This window comes from Camellia sinensis, chromosome 3 (genome assembly GCF_055761805.1).
Source record: "Camellia sinensis isolate YWXY chromosome 3, ASM5576180v1, whole genome shotgun sequence".
Lineage (NCBI taxonomy): Eukaryota > Viridiplantae > Streptophyta > Magnoliopsida > Ericales > Theaceae > Camellia > Camellia sinensis.
This window is the reverse complement of record NC_138963.1, coordinates 31535450-31557888: the sequence shown is the minus strand read 5'-3', so window position 1 is coordinate 31557888 and position 22439 is coordinate 31535450. Positions and strand designations below refer to the sequence as shown.

Sequence of the window (22439 nt, the reverse complement as noted above, 5' to 3'; positions counted from 1 at the left end):
GCCGAGATGTCATTATCTAGACTGAGGTGTTCATCACCAAGGCCGAGATGTGCATTATCTAGACCGAGATGTTACCTTTGCACCTAAGTGATCTTGTCCTGGAGCGGTACGACATAGACCGAGGTGTGGCACATCTAGGCCAAGGTGTGGCACAGCTAGGTCAAGTGTTGTCCTTCCTAGCCGAGATCATTGTTCCCCTACTTGCCGATGCCTTGTTCTTAGCCGAGATCATTACCTGCCGGAGTGCCTATACCATCTTGCTTGTTGAACACACTTTGTCATAGTCTTGTCTTTTCACTCAGCAACCTTTTTGAGGAGAACCAACTCGGTAGTGCCACGTGTCCCAGCTGAGTGTTAAGTCAGCCAGCAGACCTAGAAATGTATCATTTTGTTGTATGTCTTTGTCCTTGAGGAGAGAGAAGCTCTAGAAGAAGGAGAAGGAGTTCTTAGAGGAGGAATAGATTCTCCGAGCTTGATCTTCACACCTTGAGCCGTTAGATTCGTGCCTTGAGATTAGAATCTTAATCTACTCTTGTTGTTCTTATTGATCATCTAGCTGCATTGCATGATCGGACCTGATCTGCAAACCATGCATCGATTTAAAGTTTGGTTTTAGAAAGAGAAAGTGATATTCATGTGTTCTTGAATAGAAGCCTTGTTTGATCCGAAAGCTTGCATCAAGATTCATGTTTTAGTGTTTGTTTTCATGAAATCTTCGAGTATGGGTACCCAGGTCCATGTTTTTGAATTCATAGCATGAAATCTCAGATTTTGTAATGATAAGTTATGATCTTTGCATCCATGTTCTTCATGATCATGTTCTTCAAGAAAGGGAAACCCAGATTTTCCCGACTTCATTTCCTTGAATGTGGCCATCGGGACCACACCTCGGCAAGGAAGGGTGGGACCTCGGCCAAGACCTGGTTGGTGCCCATTATATTTTCCCAAGATAAGGAACAGTGTTTTGTTTTGGTTCGACTTAGTTTTGAAGGAATGCCGAGATCATTTGCATTCATGTAAAGCTTGTTTGAAAGTGCATTCAATAGACTTTTCCATGTGTTTGTAGGACTTAGACTCTTGCTTGACCCCGGCGTTGAAGAACTATGTGAGTGGTATTTTTAATAAAAGTATGTTATAAAGTTTTGATAAAGCCTTGTTTGCTTTGTTTTGGAAAAGTATTTGCTAAGCATGAATGATTACCCCTATTTGTGTATCAAGTGTTAGTCTTGTTTTGGATAACACCTTTGAAAGTCCGTATGTGCTAAGGGACTATAAGCATTTATAGCACAACCTTTGAAAGTCCGTACGTGCTAGGGGACTATAAGCATTTGTAGCACAACCTTTGAAAGTCCGTACATGCTAGGGGACTATAAACATTTGTAGCACAACCCTTGTTAATGTCACCCCTTGAAACTTGAAAGCCTTGAAAGACTTTGATTGATGAAGCTTGAAAGACTTGTTAGATGAACTTGTTTTGCCTTTGATTTTGTGCAAGATATAATGTGTGTCGCTTTGATAAAGATCTCGGATATTATTCATGCAAACTCTTTATTACTTGTACCATTCACTGAGTATCCAAGCTCACCCTCTCTATATATATGTAGGTGATGAGCAGGACGGCGGTGACGCCTAGATGTACTTCGCAACTTGTTTTGGATTCGCATTTTGTAGCATCTTGAAGATCATGCTTCTTAGCTTGCATTTCTTTGTATTTTTCATATGATGGCTCGAGAAGCCTTTTGGTCAAGATGTATTTTGTATTTCATTTTATTGTATCCAAGTTGTAAAGCTATGTAAAGATGTATGCCATTTTATTTGACTTATGCACAGCTCTTATGGACTAATTAGATTTAAATCTATTACTTCCGCACTTGTTAGCCCCATACATATATACTCTGATCATGTGTAAACTCTTGTAAGTTGGCCTTTGGTAATCTCGGATTACTGGCCATCACGGCACCATTCTACTAGGGGTGGAATGGGGTCGTGACAGATTGGTATCAGTACGTTACTCACACACTTCAAGTCCTAAAGAGCATAGGATTTCCCTTAGAATTGATGTTAGGATTGCATCATAATGCTTGCTACTTGACAATGTGTGCATCATCTCGGCGTGATTATTTGTTATTTGCATGCATATTGTTTGATCGTTTTGTTTTAAAGTCACATTTTGCATACTCTTAGCATCATGAGGAGGGGTAGACCACCAGTTGGCCGAGATCATTCTGAAGACAGATTGGACAGATTAGAGAGATTGGTCAAAGGTTTGGTCCGTGAGTTGAGACAACCTAGGCCACAAGACACTAGTACCACTTCTACACAGGCCGAACAGACAAACGGCCGACATGCAGTTCCATCTCCACCCCCTCCAGCGTCGCAAGTGCCTCCACAGCAAGCTTTATATGGGGACGGCACCATAGCCCTGATCCGAGAGTTTAAGAAAATAAAACCGCCGAGATTCTCTGGGGGTATTGAACCGATGAAAGCCGAAGCATGGGTTTTGGAAATGGAGAAGTTATTTGAGATTTTTCTCAGCACCGACGCCCAGAAGGTGTCATTAGCAACATTCACGTTAGACGACGACGCACGAAGATGGTGGATGATGACCAGGGAAGGTAACCTAGGTTTGACTTGGGCCAGATTTTTGGAATTGTTCTACAACAAACCCTTTCCCCTTTGCGTTCGAGACCGCAAGACTACAGAGTTCCAGACTCTAACACAAGGTAGCAGGACAGTGGTAGAATATGACCGTGTTTTTACCCAGCTGGCGAGATATGCGCCCCACATGGTCGATGATGAATATAGAAAAGCTAGGAAGTTTGAAAGTGGTCTTCGTGGGCCGATACAAGATCGAGTTAACATGCTCAACATGCCGACTTATGCTGAAGTATTAGACAAGGCCATCCTCGTAGAAGCTAACCTGAACCGATATCAGAATTCAAGAGAGAGCCACCGGAAGAGACAGAACTATGATAATCGCCGAGTTCCATTTAACGCCAAGAAGAAAGCGAATGTGGGCAGCTCCAGCAACTCGAACCAGGAAGGTAATGCTAAGCCGACGTGTGCAAGTTGTGGGAAACCGCATTCCGGGGTTTGCCGTTGGGCATCAGGGGCCTGTTTTGAATGTGGCGAACTGGGTCATCGCGTGAAAGACTGTCTGAAGGCAAGGACTGATGATGGTAGGAAGAATGGGAGTAGCTCGGGCTCTGCACAGAGAAATAACATCGGGAGGGCCCAGACGAGACAGGGTAGAGTTTTTGCACTGGTACCAGGAGACACTCAGAATGCTGAGACAGTCGTGTCAGGTATACTCCCAATCTGCTCTCAAGATGCATACATATTGATTGATTCGGGTTCTACACATTCATTTGTATCTGCTAAGTTTGCTGAGAAGTTAAATAGAGAACAAGAACCCATTGATTATGTGTTATATGTGTCTACTCCATCTGGGAGAACTATGATTGTTGCATCCATTTATAGGGCGTGTGTCGTTGTGATTGAAGGCGTAGAATTATTAGTTGATTTAATGCCGTTAAGAATGACTCACTTTGATATCATATTAGGAATCAACTGGTTAGTAACGAATCATGCATCTATTAATTGTGTTTCAAAGAGTGTCACATTGAAACCCCTAAACCAAGCCGAGGTCATTTTCCAAGGTGAAGGAGTAGTACCCCCACCTTACTTAATCTCATCTATGAAAGCCTATAAGTTGATCCAAAAGGGGTGTCAAGGTTATATGTGCAGTATACTAAGTGAATTGAATGGAAATGTTGAGTTAGCCGACATCCCAGTAGTTAGAGAATTCCTCGATGTCTTTCCAAATGAATTGCCTGGCCAGTCAGTGGATAGGGAAATAGAATTTACGATTGATGTTATGTCAGGAACCCAACCTATCTCCAAAACACCCTATAGAATGGCCCTAGCCGAACTCAAGGAACTGAAACTACAATTACAAGAATTGTTGGACAAGGGATTTGTTAGGCCAAGCACTTCACCCTGGGGAGCACCAGTTTTATTTGTCAAGAAAAAGGATGGTACACTTCGTCTTTGTATCGACTACCGAGAACTAAATAAGGTGACTATTAAGAATAAATATCCATTGCCGAGGATTGATGATTTACTTGATCAACTACAAGGGGCACGGGTCTTTTCTAAGATTGATCTGAGGTCGGGCTACCATTAGCTGAAAGTTAAGGCCGAGGATGTCGAGAAGACTGCTTTTCAGACAAGGTATGGCCACTACGAATTTTTGGTGATGCCTTTCGGAGTGACCAACGCCCCTGCCGCATTCATGGATTTGATGAACAAAGTTTTTAAGCCGTACCTAGACGAGTTCGTGGTTGTTTTCATCGACGACATACTGATCTATTCCAAGAGTGGTGATGAGCATGAGCAGCATTTGAGACTAGCCTTACAGATCCTAAGAGACAGGAAATTATATGCCAAGCTTAGCAAGTGTGAATTTTGGCTTTCCAGCATTTCATTTTTGGGCCATGTGATTAATGAAGAAGGAATCTCTGTTGATCCAAGTAAGATTGAAGCCGTCGTGAATTGGCCGACGCCGACTAATGTGTCCGAGGTTCGCAGCTTTCTGAGTTTGGCCGGCTATTACAGGAAGTTTGTGAAGGATTTCTCAAGGATTACAATACCACTGACACAACTAACTCAGAAAGGAGTGGCGTATGAATGGACCGAGGATAGGGAATCAGCTTTTCGGGAGTTAAAGACGAGATTAGTTACAGCACCGATACTCATACTACCGTCAGATAAAGAAGAATTTCAGATCTATAGTGATGCTTCACATAAGGGATTGGGTTGCATGTTAATGCAAGGAGGCAAGGTTATAGCGTATGCATCCCGTCAGTTGAAACCTCACGAAAAGAATTATCCTACCCATGATTTAGAGCTAGTAGCCGTGGTGTTTGCTTTGAAGATTTGGCGACATCACTTGTATGGGGCTTCTTGTCAAGTTTTCACAGACCATCAGAGTTTAAAGTACTTATTCACTCAAAAGTAGTTAAATTTGAGGCAGAGAAGATGGCTTGAGTTATTGAAAGACTACGACATGCAAATTCAGTATCACCCAGGTAAAGCAAACTTAGTAGCCGATGCACTGAGCAGAAAATTAGTTGGAAGCCTGGCATGCTTAACCATGATTTCAGTGGAACCGACCGTTATAGAGGAAATGAAGGCCAGACAAATGGAAGACGGATTCTTCAAGAAAGTTGCCGATGTGATTGTCACTAAGCCGAGGTCAGGGTACATTATTGAAGATCAAGTACTTAAGTTTGAAGGAAGATTGTGCGTAGCCGACATCCCAGAGTTGAAAAGGAAGATTCTGCAAGAATCTCATGGTTCCAGATTTGCTGTTCATCCAGGGAACACTAAGATGTATCAAGATGTGAAACAAACTTTTTGGTGGCCGAATATGAAAAGAGAAATAGCCGAGTTTGTATCTCAATGCTTACATTGTCAACAAGTGAAAGCAGAACACCAGAGGCCAGCAGGGCTACTTCAACCTTTGCCGATTCCTGAGTGGAAATGGGAACACATCTCCATGGACTTTGTGGTTGGTATGCCGAGGACATGAAAAGGCATGGATTCAATTTGGGTTATCATTGACAGATTAACCAAGTCAGCAATATTCTTGCCTGTTCAGACTACATTCAATGCTGACTGACTTGCTGTACTGTATATGAACGAGATTGCGAGACTTCATGGAGTGCCGATGTCCATTGCGTCAGACCGAGATCTGAAGTTTATTTCTAGATTTTGGCAGAGTTTGCAGAGAGCCTTGGGAACCGAGTTGAAGTTTAGCACAACTTTTCATCCCCAGACTGATGGACAAACAGAGAGAACGATTCAGACACTCGAAGATATGCTCAGACTATGTGTGTTAGATTTCAAGGGAAGCTGGGAAGTACATCTACCGTTAACAGTTACCAAGCTAGCATTGGCATGGCACCGTACAAAGCTTTGTATGGAAGGAAGTGCAGATCGCCGATATGTTGGACTGAAGTGGGAGATAAAGCTTTGATTGGTCCTAAGCTAGTTCAAGTTACAACCGAGAAGATTAAGCTCATTCGACAAAGGATCAAAACTGCTCAGAGTCGACAGAAAAGTTATGCCGACCAGCGAAGAAGAGAGTTGGAATTTGAAGTTGGGGATCATGTATTCCTGAAGGTTTCACCAATGAAAGGAGTTTCCAGATTTGGGAAGAAAGGTAAGCTAGCACCTCGTTACATCGGGCCGTTTGAAATACTTGAGAAAGTTAACCGAGCTGCCTATGGACTTGCTTTACCACCGGAACTAAGTCAAGTCCACAATGTGTTCCACATTTCAATGTTGAGGAAGTATATTCGGGATCCACTGCATGTAATTGATTCTACCGGGATTGTGGTCAATGACGAGTTAGGCTACGAGGAGAGGCCGATGAAAATTATTGACAGACAAGTGAAACAGTTGAGGAACAAATCTATACCAATGCTGAAAATTGAATGGAAAGAGCATTACGACAAGGATGCTACATGGGAAATGGAAGAAGAAATGAAAATCCGTTATCCGGGGTTATTTGTAAAGCAAGGTAATTTAAGTTTGGGGACCAAACTTCTTTAAGGAGGGTAGGATGTAACAACCCTCACTCTACTCTAGTCATGCTTGCATATATTACATGATCTTGTCTTGATATGTTGCATTTTGCAAACCTTGATTTGTTTTGCTTAAGTGTTTCTTGCATGTTTCGTACCTTGCTTGGTGTGAGTTTAGCCGAGGTCATCTTTAGTCTAGAATTATGTTGGAACCACTTTGTTTGACCTCCACCTTCGCCCTGACATATTGGCCGAGATGTCATTATCTAGGCCGAGGTGTTCATCACCAAGGCCGAGATGTGCATTATCTAGGCCGAGATGTTACCTTTGCACCTAAGTGATCTTGTCTTGGAGCGGTATGACCTAGATCGAGGTGTGGCACATCTAGGCCAAGGTGTGGCACAGCTAGATCAAGTGTTGTCCTTTCTAGCCAAGATCATTGTTCCCCTACTTGCCGATGCCTTGTTCTTAGCCGAGATCATTACCTGCCGGAGTGCCTATACCATCTTGCTTGTTGAACACACTTTGTCATAGTCTTGTCTTTTCACTCAGCTACCTTTTTGAGGAGAACCAACCTGGTAGTGCCACGTGTCCTGGCTGAGTGTTAAGCCAGCCAGCAGACCTAGAAATGTATCATTTTGTTGTATGCCTTTGTTCTTGAGGAGAGAGAAGCTCTAGAAGAAGGAGAAGGAGTTCTTAGAGGAGGAATAAATTCTCCAAGAAGAAGGAGAAGGAGTTCTTAGAGGAGGAATAGATTCTCCAAGCTTGATCTTCACACCTTGAGCCGTTAGATTCGTGCCTTGAGGTTAGAATCTTAATCTACTCTTGTTGTTCTTATTGATCATCTAGCTGCATTGCATGATCGGACCTGATCTGCAAACCATGCATCGATTTAAAGTTTGGTTTTAGAAAGAGAAAGTGATATTCATGTGTTCTTGAATAGAAGCCTTGTTTGATCCGAAAACTTGCATCGAGATTCATGTTTTAGTGTTTGTTTTCATGAAATCTTTGAGTATGGGTACTCAGGTCCATGTTTTTGAATTCATAGCATGAAATCTCAGATTTTGTAATGATAAGTTATGATCTTTGCATCCATGTTCTTCATGATCATGTTCTTCAAGAAAGGGAAACCCAGATTTTCCCGACTTCATTTTCTTGAATGTGGCCATTGGGACCACACCTCGGCAAGGAAGTGTGGGACCTCGGCCAAGACCTGGTTGGTGCCCATTATGTTTTCCCGAGATGAGGAACAGTGTTTTGTTTTGGTTCGACTTAGTTTTGAAAGAATGCCGAGATCATTTGCATTCATGTAAAGCTTGTTTGAAAGTGCATTCAATAGACTTTGCCATGTGTTTGTAGGACTTGGACTCTCGCTTGACCCCGACGTTGAAGAACTATGTGAGTGGTATTTTTAATAAAGTTATGTTATAAAGTTTTGATAAAGCCTTGTTTGCTTTGTTTTGGAAAAGTATTTGCTAAGCATGAATGATTACCCCTGTTTGTGTATCAAGTGTTAGTCTTGTTTTGGATAACACCTTTGAAAGTCCGTACGTGCTAGGGGACTATAAGCATTTGTAGCACAACCTTTGAAAGTCCGTACGTGCTAGGGGACTATAAGCATTTGTAGCACAACCCTTGTTAATGTCACCCCTTGAAACTTGAAAGCCTTGAAAGACTTTGATTGATGAAGCTTGAAAGACTTGTTAGATGAACTTGTTTTGCCTTTGATTTTGTGCAAGATATAATTTGTGTCGCTTTGATAAAGATCTCGGATATTATTCATGCAAACTCTTTATTACTTGTACCATTCACTGAGTATCCAAGCTCACCCTCTCTATATATATGTAGGTGATGAGCAGGACGGCGGTGACGCTTAGATGTGCTTTGCAACTTGTTTTGGATTCGCATTTTGTAGCATCTTGAAGATCATGTTTCTTAGCTTGCATTTCTTTGTATTTTGCATATGATGGCTCGAGAAGCCTTTTGGTCAAGATGTATTTTGTATTTCATTTTATTGTATCCAAGTTTTAAAGCTATGTAAAGATGTATGCCATTTCATTTGACTTATGCACAGCTCTTATGGACTAATTAGATTTAAATCTATTGCTTCCGCACTTGTTAGCCCCATACATATATACTCTGATCGTGTGTGAACTCTTGTAAGTTGGCCTTTGGTAATCTTAGATTACTGGCCATCACGGCACCATTCTACTGGGGGCGGAATAGGGTCGTGACACTCTGCTTGTAACCTTTTGCCACTAATCTTGCCTTGTAGCGTTGCACTTCGCCTTATGTATTCCTCTTTGTCTTGTATACCCATTTCACTCCAATGGGTTTGTGCCCCTTCGGTAGAATGGTAAGTTTCCATGTATCATTTTTCTCAATGGCATGAATTTCTTCATCCATTGCTTTCTTCCATTTATCTTCTTGGATGGCTTCTGAGATAGTAAGTGGATCACTATCTGCAAGTAGGCAAAACAAATTCAAATCTTCTTCTTCTGTAGCTTCATATATCTCCTATAAATTTCTCATTGGTCTTGTTTGTTTGAAAAAACTATCATCTGATGATGATGATGATGATGATGATGATGATGCATCACTTCTGTGAGAAACTGACGATCTAGGTGTAGGTATTCTATGTGGAAGAGTTTGTGGCTCATCTTGAACTTCTCTTGTGATTTCAACTAGAGCTTTTGATGTTTCATCTTCAAGAATGAGTTCTGCATCTTTAACAACTTCATCTTGATTCCAGTTCCAAGCTTCTTCTTCTTCATACATCACATATCTACTCATGATCACCTTTCTGGTAATGGGATTATACAACTTGTATCCCATTGTTCTGTCTCCATATCCGACAAGGATACATTTTTCTCCCTTATCATCGAGCTTGGTTCTTCTTGCTTCTGGAATCTTGGTGTACGCAACACACCCAAATATTTTGAGATGGTTGACACTTGGCTTATGTGAACTCCAAGCCTCTTCTGGAGTCATAGAGTCAAGGCTCCTGGTTGGGCATCTATTTAGTAGATACACAACACATGATACGGCTTCAGCCCAAAATTGCTTGGGCAATCCTTTTCCTTTCAACATGTTCCTTGCCATATCTAAGGTTGTGCGATTTTTCCTTTTAGCAACACCATTCAGCTGTGGCGTATAGGATGGTGTTGTTTGATGCTTGATTCCATGCTCTTTGCAATAATTCTCGAAAGCATCTGACGTATATTCTCCACCTTGATCTGACCGCAATGTCTTGATGTAGTAGCCGCTTTGCTTTTCTACAAAAATTTTGAATTCTTTGAAGATACTGAACACCTCTGACTTTCTTTTAAGAAAATACACCCATGTTTTCCAAATATAATCATCAATGAAGGTGAGAAAATATCTATTCTGTCAATTTGACATTCGCTTCAATGGACCACACACATCAGTGTGCACTAGCTCCAGCGGCTTTGTTGCTCTCCACTTCACTTCTTTAGTAAAGCTAGTTCTGTGATGCTTGCCAAGAATGCAACTTTCACAGACTTCATTAGCATGAGCAATATGAAGGAGCCCTTTCACCATGTTCTTGCTTGACAATAGCTTCAAGCTTCCAAAGTTGAGATGTCCAAACCTCAAATGCCATACCCAGTCTTTGTCTTTGATGATGGCACTTAAATACTTCGTAGCATCATGTTGGATGTTCAATGCAAACATCCGATTCTTGGACATTCTCACCTGAGCGATTAAATTACCATGATTGTCTTTGATGGTAAGATGACAATCTTTCATGCTGATGTGGTATCCTTTCTCTAGGAGTTGTTTCATACTCAAAATGTTGTTCTTCATGGCAGGAACATAATAAACATTGGAGATGTAATCATGATCTCCATTCTTGAGCTTGATCAAAATATTGCCTCTTCCTTTCACTGGAGTCTTTGAAGAATCACTGAATGAGACTTGTGCTTGTACAGTCTCGTCAAGCTCGACGAACAACTCTCTTTTACCACACATATGATTACTGGCTCCCGAGTCTAGATTCCAAACATTGTTTTGGTTTTTAGTATCTCCAAGGTGAACAAACAGGATTGTAGGTCCAACTTTGTTTGTTTCGGCAAAATTTACTTGCTCTCCGGCTTCTGTTGTTGCTCTACTTCGGCATTCATTGTTGTAATGCCTGAACTTGTGGCAATGGTAGCACTGAACATTGCTTTTGTCAAATCATGGTCGTTTGTTGTAACCACCTCATCTTCCTCTTGGAGCAAAAGTGTGGTTGACTTCTTCCTCCTCTGGCTGGACCTCTTCCACCTTTTCCTTGAAAACCAGAACTTCGGTGATTGTAACCACAACCTCTTCCTCGGCTTCTTTGTCATGTCCCCCCTTGCTTATTTCTGTCATCTCTGAAAGACGGCTTTGATTGAAGAGTTTGCTTTAGAGAACTAGAGGGAGTCTTTTTGTTGATCATTTGTTCATGAATCTCAAGTGTGCCCATCAATTCATCGGTGGTCATGGCACTGAGATCCTTGGGCTCTTCTATTGCTACAACCACGTGCTCAAATTTGGGACTGAGTGATCATAGAATCTTCTCTATCACTTGAAGAGATTCCATCTTCTCTTCATATCTTCTCATCTGATTAACAATGGTCAATGTTTTGTTGAAGTACTTAGAAATTGACTCATTCTCATTCATGTGTAGCATCTTGAATTCGTTATGTAACGCCTGGAGTTGAACTCTGATCATCTTCTCAATTCCACGGTGTGAATTACGAAGAATACTTCATGCCTCTTTAGAGGTTGTTGCTGCTGAAATCTTCTCAAAGCTTGACTCATCAATACCTTGATAAAGTAGATACAAGGCCTTTTTATCTCTCTTCCTTGAATCTTTTAACGCTGTCTTCTGAGATTCATTTAAATTTCCTTCATCTTCGAGAGTAGCTGGCTCGTCATATCCTCGATCCACTAACTCCCACAAATCTTGTGAGGCTAGTAGGACTTGCATTTGAATACTCCAATTTTCATAGTTCTCCTTACTGAGTTTTGGAAACTAGGGCTAAAAGAAATTGTTTGTGTTGGCCATGGACTGAATTTAAGAAATCTGCAAATTCTGACCATACAGATGTGTCCGGAATACTCCAAATAGTTGGAAAGCACTATTAGATCACCAAAAATGGACTTCAAACGGCTTAGATCTCGCAAAAAAAAAATTTTTGAACGGCTCAGATCGGCAGAATCTAGAACTTTTGAGAAGCACCGGATAATTTTTTCAAATCAGATGACGTCAGTGTGACGTCAGTGGTGTGGCGGCTTGGCTCAGCTCGGTCTGCGGCTTGGTGGCATGGCTCCGCTGAGGCTCGGCTTGGCTTGGCCTCTGGTTCAACTCGGCTTGTGGCTCGGCTCAGCTTGACGTCAGCAATGACATCGTCACTGACGTCAGCTCCTAAATATAGATTCGGATCTGGTCTAATGGATCGGATCGTACGTCAAACGGGTCAGACTCTGCAAATCCAAGCGAAGAAGACATGGGAAGGCGCGTGGACACGTTGCTGCACGTAACGACAGCGACAGAAGGCGCGCGCGAACTCTGTGGGGCTCGATTTGCAACGTGATTTTTTGCAATGTGATCGTCTCGATGAGACCTACACACTGGTTTGATCAAAAGTTTATTTCAACAAATTTGATTTTTGGGGCAAGATTTGAAACGATGCTCTGTTCTACTATTTTTTTTTTTTGCAAAAACAGGCCGTCCTGGTGCTTTGATTCCACTGTTGGTGGGAGAAGGACTTCAAACTACTTATGGTAGCTTGAAATAAAATTCAGAGAGATAAATTTAGAGACAAACAAATAGACTTTTTTGAGAGAATTATAGAACAAGGAGAAACACACTCTCTGTCTTTCTTAACTCTTACACTCTTTTCTTCTTCTCTCCACAGACTGAAATCTCAAAATACAATAGCTATATATAGATAAAACTAGTGATATGAAGGCATTAAATACATAAACAACAATACAATCTTCTTTTTTACTTTAAGCCTTCAATCTTTGAATTTTCATGCTTCAGCAATCTTTGAACACATATTTTTTGGTGGCTAGGGTGGCTGTCTAGGGTAGTGGCTATCAAGCTTACTTTCCAACAGTTTGAAAGTAGTGTGGAGTTTCGAATTATGTGTTTGGTTATGAGTTTTGAAAATAATTTTTGAATTGAGTTTTAAGTTATGTGTCTGGTTACAATTTGAGTGTGAAGTTGTGTTTTGAGTTTAAAATATTAAAATTAAAAATTAAAATATTTACAAAATAAAATAAAATGTTTAAAATAAAAAAAATTAAATAAAAATTATATATGTAAAATAAAAACAAAAATTTCTTAAACATTTTTTAATATTTTTTAAAAATAAATCCAAAAAATTCAAAATACAACTCAAAATTCAAAATTCTTTTCAAAATTCAAAATTCAAAATTCAAAAAATCCTTTCAAAACACTTTTCAAAACTCATAACTAAACAAATTTTCTCTTTTCAAAACTCAACTCGCAATTCCACACTCAAATCACAACTCCAAAAAGAGAATCACAATTCCAAAACTAAACCAAATGCTAGCTTAGTTTCTCAATGATGAATTCCCAAGAACTTTTTATATTATTCTTCAATTACTATTTGTAATCCTTCTGAAATCTCTTGTAAAATAATATTCTTGATCAATGCACTCTGAATATTATGGACTGAAAATGATGCAGACCCTTGATTACAAACAAGCTTATTGATTTGATGGACAATGGCATTTGCATTTGCATTAAGGGAGGGGGAAAAAAAAGAAGAGTTGAGTGATTAGTTGTTCCTGTAGTAATTCATGTGATTTTTCCACTCAAATGCAAATATGGTTCTATCGAATAAGCTCGTTTTGTATGATCTCGAAAATCAGACTATTGGGTGGGCTAAATACAATTGTGAGTATAGCATATTGCTTAGTTACTTCTACGTTTTTTGGTTGGTTTCTGGATTTTACTTTGTCATTCTCTTGTATGTTGGTTCATTGGAAATATTTCTTTCTTTATGCTTTTTAGCATGTATGTTCAAATTGTGAAAACAAAAATAGTAATTATTGTTCTCAAGTACCTTACAGTATCTGACTTGATGTTTCAATCTCCCATCTCCATTATTTTAAGAATATTTTGAATGATAGGGTGTGCTACATGCACTAAAATTGAGATTAGACTACTATGTAATTGTGAGTGTAACATGCTATTCAATTGAAAAAAGAAAAATGTATGTTTGAATCAAATTATTTATGAGAATATTCCAATGTGTCCTAAAAGTATCATAGGTTATTACAGTCTAGTATCTTATAGCATTTGCCGGCTGCTGGCCAAGGTTGCGGCACGCTGGCTAAGGCTGCTGGTTGCTGCTGCAAGCTGCTCCTGGCCTGTTGGCAAGGCTATGGCCTGTTGGGATTTGTGATTAGTTATGATTAATTTAATTATGTGTTAATCAAGATTTATTAAGACTAAGTGTTGTTTAATTAAATTAATCCTAAACATAAATTGAATTATAGAAGAATATAGAATTGAGGATGTATGTGGGTGTGGGTGTATTGAGCAATTTTGTGAGTGTGCTGAGAATTATATGTGTGTGTATATGTTAAGAGTTAAAGAATCACAATAATAATTTTGGGTTCATACCAATCAATCTATTTGAATCACTTTCAACCCGTTTTTCACAAACCAAACAAAATATAGTCAATGACAGCCTAATTAAGAATAAATTCTTACATTCTCCCACTTAGGCAACATTGACCACTACTTTAAGAAAATATTTTATTTAAGAAAAAATGACTCTCAGGTTAAACAACTTTAGTGGCCACATAAATATAATTCAGAATAGAAACATCTCAGCACAGAATCCCGTTCAATGAGAATTATTAATATCGAACTGTAGCGGTAATTATGCTATTGAACAACATAACACCTTCCACAATTACAAACACTAATATCTCACCAACATGGATTCCTATATGTGATAAAGTGTAGTGTGGAATTTCAGCATAATTGATCCAAAAATTATATAACATGCTAATTCCACATTCAGTCCTCTGTATGGTCTTGACAAGACCCTGCAAGGAATTTTATTCCATTTTATACTTCCAAAAGAAGCCTTTATTCCTCTAAACCGAGGTCTTTCATGCTTTAAACCAAGCATCATACTTTATGGATCCATATACACTTCTAAACCAAAGCATTATACATTTCTAAATTAAAGTGTCAATCTTTATATCTCAAAATTTAAATATAACTGTAAGAGTTCATATAAGACGAATACATACATAACAGTTACCATTTATGTATACACACATAACTATAAACAAAATGTGAATAAACACATTAAACTTTATTAACTGAAATACACCATAGATAACATTCATGGGTAAAATTTTTTTTTAACCAAGCACATAAAAAACTGTAAAGTACCCATATGCTCAATATATTTAGCAAACTAAAATTTGGCCTAAGCCCTATATTTAGAGGATCAACTAGTATGCATTCTATAACATGTGCTCATAAATAATATCATCTTTAACAACTCTCTAATCCTGAAGTACTTTAAAATTATGTATGTAACACCATCAATGTTTTTGTTATTCTTCATAGAGAAAATTAAAACCATATATCATAATACATCTTTATAGGTTTGGAGATGAAATTAACAATTCCAAGCTCTGAAATAAAATTCTTTAATTACATAACACAAGTCGAACTCTAAAACATGTTTGTATAGTGAAAAATTATAAAAGATTTTATGAAACTCTTTCATGAAACAAGACCTCATGCATACATATAAAAAAAAAAATGTAACTAGTAATAGACACTATATATCATCTGAGCAACTTCCAAAGTCGACATTATACAACCAATAATATTAACATGATTAATTCTTCTATAACCAATTGTATAATCTTTAATTCTCTATAAATATCATGACACTTTATGTCTTTCAACCCAATGGTCAAGGCTTAAATTAAAATAATAATTGTCTAACAAACTAATTGCATATGCACCAAGTTTAATTCAAACTTCATAATTTATTAAACTCTCACAACACTAGCATATAAGACATTTCTCATGAACTTTTTCTCAAAATCATTTTATGAATACTGAATGTTACTTAATTAATCTCGATCATTAAGAAGAGCAACGTAAAGCTTTCAATTCTGCATATTAAATTCAGCAAAAATGTGATCTAGGTATGCTCTTTGAGATGAGACAGATAATCCTCTAAGTTATTTTTCAAGTATCTCAATGCCAAACGCATAAAATACTTTATCAAGATATTTTATATCAAAAATTTATTAACAACAATATCTTCACATCAAGTATTAATTCGAAATTATTACTAATAAGTAAAACTCCATCGGTATAAAGGATCAAGAAAAATAAATTGCTCTCACTGACCTAGAGATATATGCATAAATTAACAGTGTTATCCATAAAGCCAAGTAATAATACTTGGTGAACCTTTAAATATCATTACTCAGAAATTCGTTTAAAACCATAGATAAATTTGTTTATCTTACAAATCAAATTTATATTGTTTGGTGAAGCAATAGATAAAAAAAGTCACAATACCACTATAATCGTTATAAACCTATGACATTGGTAAGAACAACACTCTATTCAAATCGCAACTTCTTACAATAGCTTTGTATTTATTTATTTATCTTCAAAAAAATACTCATTAGATTTCAAACCGTTTAAAAAAGTATAACATGATCTCATATCTAATTAATAATTTGTATCAATTCATTTACCATATTACAAATCGCCAATATCTTCATCATATGTAACAATCATCTCTTCAATCTCTTGATAGCATAACAATCATCTCTTCAATCTCTTGATAGTGCTCATTTAGAAAAATAATATAATCACAAGGGTCTTGAACTGTATGAGAATATCTAGGAGTTGTACGTGTTATGCATGTTCAAGTTATATCAACAGATTTAATAGAAACTTCAGATTCTACTTGTACTCTCACTTTCTCTATGTGAGAATAAACGGACCAATTTATTATAATAGGCACAAGTATACAAGAGGATTTATACATTTAAACTGTTCAACAATCTAATAACTTCACATTTTAAAAGTTTAAAAGATTCTTATGTCAGAACCAGGATAATAGAACTGTTGGCAACTTACAAAAGCAACAACAAATAGCAACAAGTCCCATTTTAGTTTCAAAAGCACAACAAAATTTTTACTTTTGTATAATCCCAAACTCAAAAGTTATTCTAACTAAATTTTATATTAGTTCATAATTCAAAAGTGTTTTAAAAATATTTTTAACCTAGTACCATATGTAAAGTACACACAAGTATACATAGCAATTAAAAATATTTTATCACAAAAACTTGTATAATTTAAACATGTTAAACATACACCTCATCATTTTATTGGAGTCCAGTTACGACGCTCAAGTACTCAACTTTCTTCCGAAGTTACAAGCATGATATATTTAAATTGATTCAACAATATTATAAAAAATTAATAAGAGGACATTAACCAAAATTATCATGTTCACTATAATATTCATCTTCAATTAATAATTTTAAAAACTTTATCAGTGTGTTTTTCAACATAAATGAGATTAGACAAATGCATAACATCAATACTCATTTATGAAATTAATAAAATTATTTCTCCCACACATCTTATGATAAATGAAAATCTATTTCAATTATTATTTTTATTATTTTTTTTATTACCAAAATTAAAAATAATAACAATGCTTATTTTGTTGACATTAAAATTGAATTTTATCTCATGGATAATATAAAAATAACATTCTTTAAAATAAGATCAGTACTAAACTATAACTTAAATAACTTGACCAAAAAATAAAATTTTGATTAACACAAGCATTTTTTAAGCAGTTTAAAAAATAAATAAGGAGAGGGAAGAGCGTCATAGCTCACAAAAAATTCTAAAGAATTTTTCTTACTTGAGTTAATAATATATAAAGAGATTTGCGGAATATTCTAAAAAGAAAAACATAAAACACAGAAGAGAGATAACGATTTGTAAAAATCGAAGGTATTATATAAAGCATTGTAGAGCATAATTTAGATTTTCTTATAAGAATCACCTAGTGGATATTTTAATGCTTTCTCAAATAGTTAACATTTAATATAATTTCAATCTTTCACACTATATTGAGGTGTTAATATAAATGGTTAAGAAAGTGCACTTTCGAGTATGCCAACATCTAAATTAGTTAGATTTAAAACTAAGTCAATATCCATTTACGGATTCACAATCAAAACTTTACTAGAGTAAATTTGATTTTCATAAAAATATCTCCCTTCATTGCTTTCAATTCAATATAATATCATTCAATTATATATGAACAATAATAATCTCATAATCATAATTAATATTCTCAAATATTTAAAATGTATCACTCTTAAACTGAATATATAGAAAGCATTTTCACAACTCCAACTTTCAATTATACATAGGCAATTAGTATAATCTCACAAGAATATGCTGCAAATAAACTTTAACAATATTGTTTCAGAATGTATCATCATATAAATACCTTTGGGTTAAATATATAAAACACATTCTAACACCTATAAACAAGTCAACTGGTAAGAATGATTTATCAAAAAATTATCTCCTTTGGGTAGATAAATTCTTTCGAAATCAATAAAATTTCCCTTACTAGTTACTAGCGGCTCACACTACCTCTAAAATTAATACACTCACTTAACCCCCTTTGGGTAGGTAACTAAGTGATATAATATTAGAAGAGCTTGCCAGAATCCTTATTGAAAAATCACTTTAAATCTCAATGAGTTAACCACTTCGGAAATATCACCCACATTAACAAAAAAAAAAATTCTCCACCTGGGACTAAAAAAAATAATTATTTATCCACCTTTAAAACTTTATTTAACAAATATAAGATTATATATGATTGTCCAGTTTTGTTATTGCATACTAGCAAAATCACGACTTTAATTAGGCATTAATTGCCGTATAATGACAAATGAGAATTAACATAAAATTGAATTATTGCATTACATTATCATGTAAATTAAAATATGATTACCCACAATTAAACAACCGTTTAATTCTATCAAGCAATAAACATATGTCCAATTAAATAAATATTACCCCATCAATTTTTTTAGACTTATAAACAATATACCACTGACAAAATATGCACTACCCATATTGATTTAAGAGTTCTCTAATTGGGACAATTTTAAAATAAATATTCTCCCATTGAAAATATCACCATTTATTATTTTAATATATAATAGTCGTTTGCACCAGTATGTTTCAAATCAATATATTCACGGGATTTAGATTTAGATTTAGATTTAGATTTATTTTTATTTATATATATATATATATATATTTTATTTTTTTGAAAAAAATGTTATGATTCCGAAGCAAACAATGAACAGTATATAATGGAGGAACATTGAAAAAAGGTTTGGTCGCCAAGCACATTGAAAAGTTTTGAAAAGTATGTATGATCACCAGGCACATCATTTTAGTAAAAGAAAATATTAATTTATTTCTTATCATTATATAAAATAATTTTACTGAAATAATTTGTCATGATTTTGATTATAGTATAAACTTGCTCTGATACCACATGTAAGATTATAGGATCTATATACTAGAAATCAAAACACTATGAATATAAGTAACTACTAAAATATAAACTTAGATACATACCGTTTGATTCTGTCACGCCCCAAATTTTTTTATTACTCGGATAACCTTACCAATATTCATTAATTAAGTCTATTTACAAATAACATTTCATCCTTGGATGAAATGTTGAATAATTAAATATACATATTCCTTCTCGTTATACAACAATGACATTTACATACAAATAAAAGAAATGCCCTTAGGCTTACAATAAAAGAGAGGACACTACTCTTTACAAAAAAAATAGCACTCGGCCAAACAACAAATGAAGTACTACAATCCATCACTACATTATACTTAAGAAATGGTAAAACCCATTGTTTGATCTTCAAATCCGAAAAGTATTCCCTGTACACATGTACAGGTAAGGGGTGAGCAAAGCCCACCAAACAATTTCATATTAAAACATTAAAAGATATACGGGGACAAAGATACTTATACATATATGTGAAATCATATCATGTCAAAACCATATGATTTTATTACATAATCTCTGTAACACGCTCAAAATAATACATAAAACCCATCACTTTAGACATGCATTGATATAAAAGAAACCAACAATTTCTATTCATCAGAGTAGTTCTTACAACAGTATTACATGTTAACAACAAAAGTAAATGCCCTATGGGCTTACAGCTTTCCAAGTCAACACCTGGTTACACAAAAAAAAAGAGTACTAACTCTATACAAATTAAGCCCTTGGCTTGATATACATGTAATACAAACAAAATAAACAAAAAGAGTCTTCAACTCTCATCATCATCCAAGCTATGTCCTTGGAGGTAGCATACTACCTGTACCTGAAAATAATGTCCCATATAGGGTGAGTCAACGCCTAGTAGAGATATGCTAAACACAGTATGAGCAATAACTAAGACATTAGCAATTGATAAATGTTCAGTTTCCATAAATCAATTCATAACCCATTTCCATTTCATGACCACTGTGTTCATGTTTCATTTCATTTTCCATTTCTTATCAATTTCACAATTTACATCAATGGCTCAGGACCTGGCCAACCACTTATATGAGACAGTGACTCATATTAAACGTTTCCCATTTTACAACAGATAAACATACTAGTTGTATCAACGTCTCAACAGATAAGCATACAAGCTGTATCCACATTTCAACAGATAAGCATATTAGCTATATCAACACTTCCAAAGATAAGCATATGAGCTGTATCAACACGTTAACTGACAAGCATATGAGCTGTATCAGTGGAGTCCATCCCCTATCTCCTCCCAAACAACATCCGGTTTAGAGGTCCATCCCCTATCTTCCCCTAAACTGTGGAGTACATCTCCTATCTCCTTCCACACACACAACGTATATACACAAATGTCATATACACAATCAATCAATACATAACGTTAATGTATTCTAACAACCGTCATACTCTATGACATATCCAATTGATTAGTTTTAGTTTGCCTACTCATCATGCATTGTCTACAACAATCAAAACCACCCTCCATCGGTAGCCCAAGCAATTATTTCTAAACAGATAATAAAAGCTCCAACAGATAAAATATCAATGTTTTCAAAAGTGAGCGATTAATAAATCCAACTCCACTATTCTACTATATAATGAGCCAATTTCATTATTCCCAACTCAATTCCATATAACCACAACTTTCCCAAATTAATTATACTAATTAATTTACATGCAAATTAGGGCTTTCTTCCCCATTTCTCAATATTAACCCAAAGGTTCAAATATCAACAACCAACAACAATAACACCATTTTGAAACCCAAAATACATATTTAAGAATCAAAATGACAAAACCCCCATTTATACATTTTGAAACCCTAAGTCCCAAAATCAACCATTTAACAAAATGCCCAAAAATCTAGGTTAAAACCCATAGTAGTGAGTAGGAATCCCTACCTCAAAAGATGACACCCAACGAAGAAGATGACGAAAACGAAGTTGCTCAAAATCACAAGTTTCTCGGATCAAACTGTAGCCCTCGACGATCAACCCAACTTTTACAAAGGCCAAAGATGAGGAAACAACTCTTACTAGATCAATACCTAGAGAGAGGGCAAGGTTCTAGAGAGAGAGGCTCTCAAAAACGAATTTGGGAAAGTAAGAGAGAGAGAGAGAGAGAGAGAGAGAGAGAGAGAGAGTAGAAAATGATTCAAAAATTCCCAGCTACCCTTTGTTATATGACATTCCCGCTCGAGCGGAAAACACAACGCTCGAGCGTCAAGAACAAAAAAAACTAGGTCCGCTCGAGCGCAAGAAGGCCCGCTCGAGCGCCAAGACACAAGAATAAAGTACATCCGCTCGAGCACGAAAATCAGTCCGCTCGAGCGTAGATTTTCATCTCCCAGAACTTTTCAGAAAAAGAACTACCCGCTTGAGCTCCAACAAGCCCGCTCGAGCGCGACACGCTCGAGCGCAGTAAACCCACTCGAGCATAGAAAACACACCTGCAGAAGTTTTGCAGGGACACGAAATACTGGAAGGGTGTAAACCACGCTCGAGCGCAGAATGACCCGCTCGAGCGGACCATACAAAAACTGGGCAACAACAATGGGAGCCAAAGCTCTACCAACCTATAACAACCAAGCCCAACACAACCTATAACTCAAACAAATGGAATCAAAGGACGACAACAAGGTAGATACAACTACCAACTCCACGGAACCAAAGTCCAGAATACAATAGATACAGAAAGGGAAAACCGGGATCGCTATAATCTCTTAAATCCAAGGCCTGCATATTCATATGTCACTAAGACCAATCTTATTCCATTTTCGTTCAATTCATTTCCAGTTCATATATGCTACTCAATTCATGAGTTAAATTCTTTATCTTTTAACAACCAAAATAAGACTATATCTCAATGGTTTTCTAACAATGCAAAACACACATAAACACTTCAATTCTTACATTTTACGGATATTTCATCCGAAGGAACCGGCACCCATTTATATATGAAATTTCGGGTCTTTCACCCAGGACACTCTGGCCAACTTGCTTTAAAATGGAATCCATCTCCTTTCTTCTCCCAAACAAATATACATTTGTAATGTATATATAAACATAATCACATATGGAGTGCATCCCCTTTCTCCTCCCAATAAACATACATATACAATGTATTTATAACATGGTCATATACAATGACACCAACAATG

At 36.5% G+C, this 22439-nt stretch overlaps 1 pseudogene; it reads left to right on the top strand.

Moving 5' to 3' along the window:
* The window catches only part of LOC114323987 (aspartic proteinase 36-like), a 29122-nt pseudogene extending 15105 nt beyond the window's left edge, over positions 1–14017 (top strand).
* Positions 14018–22439: the final 8422 nt, after the last annotated feature.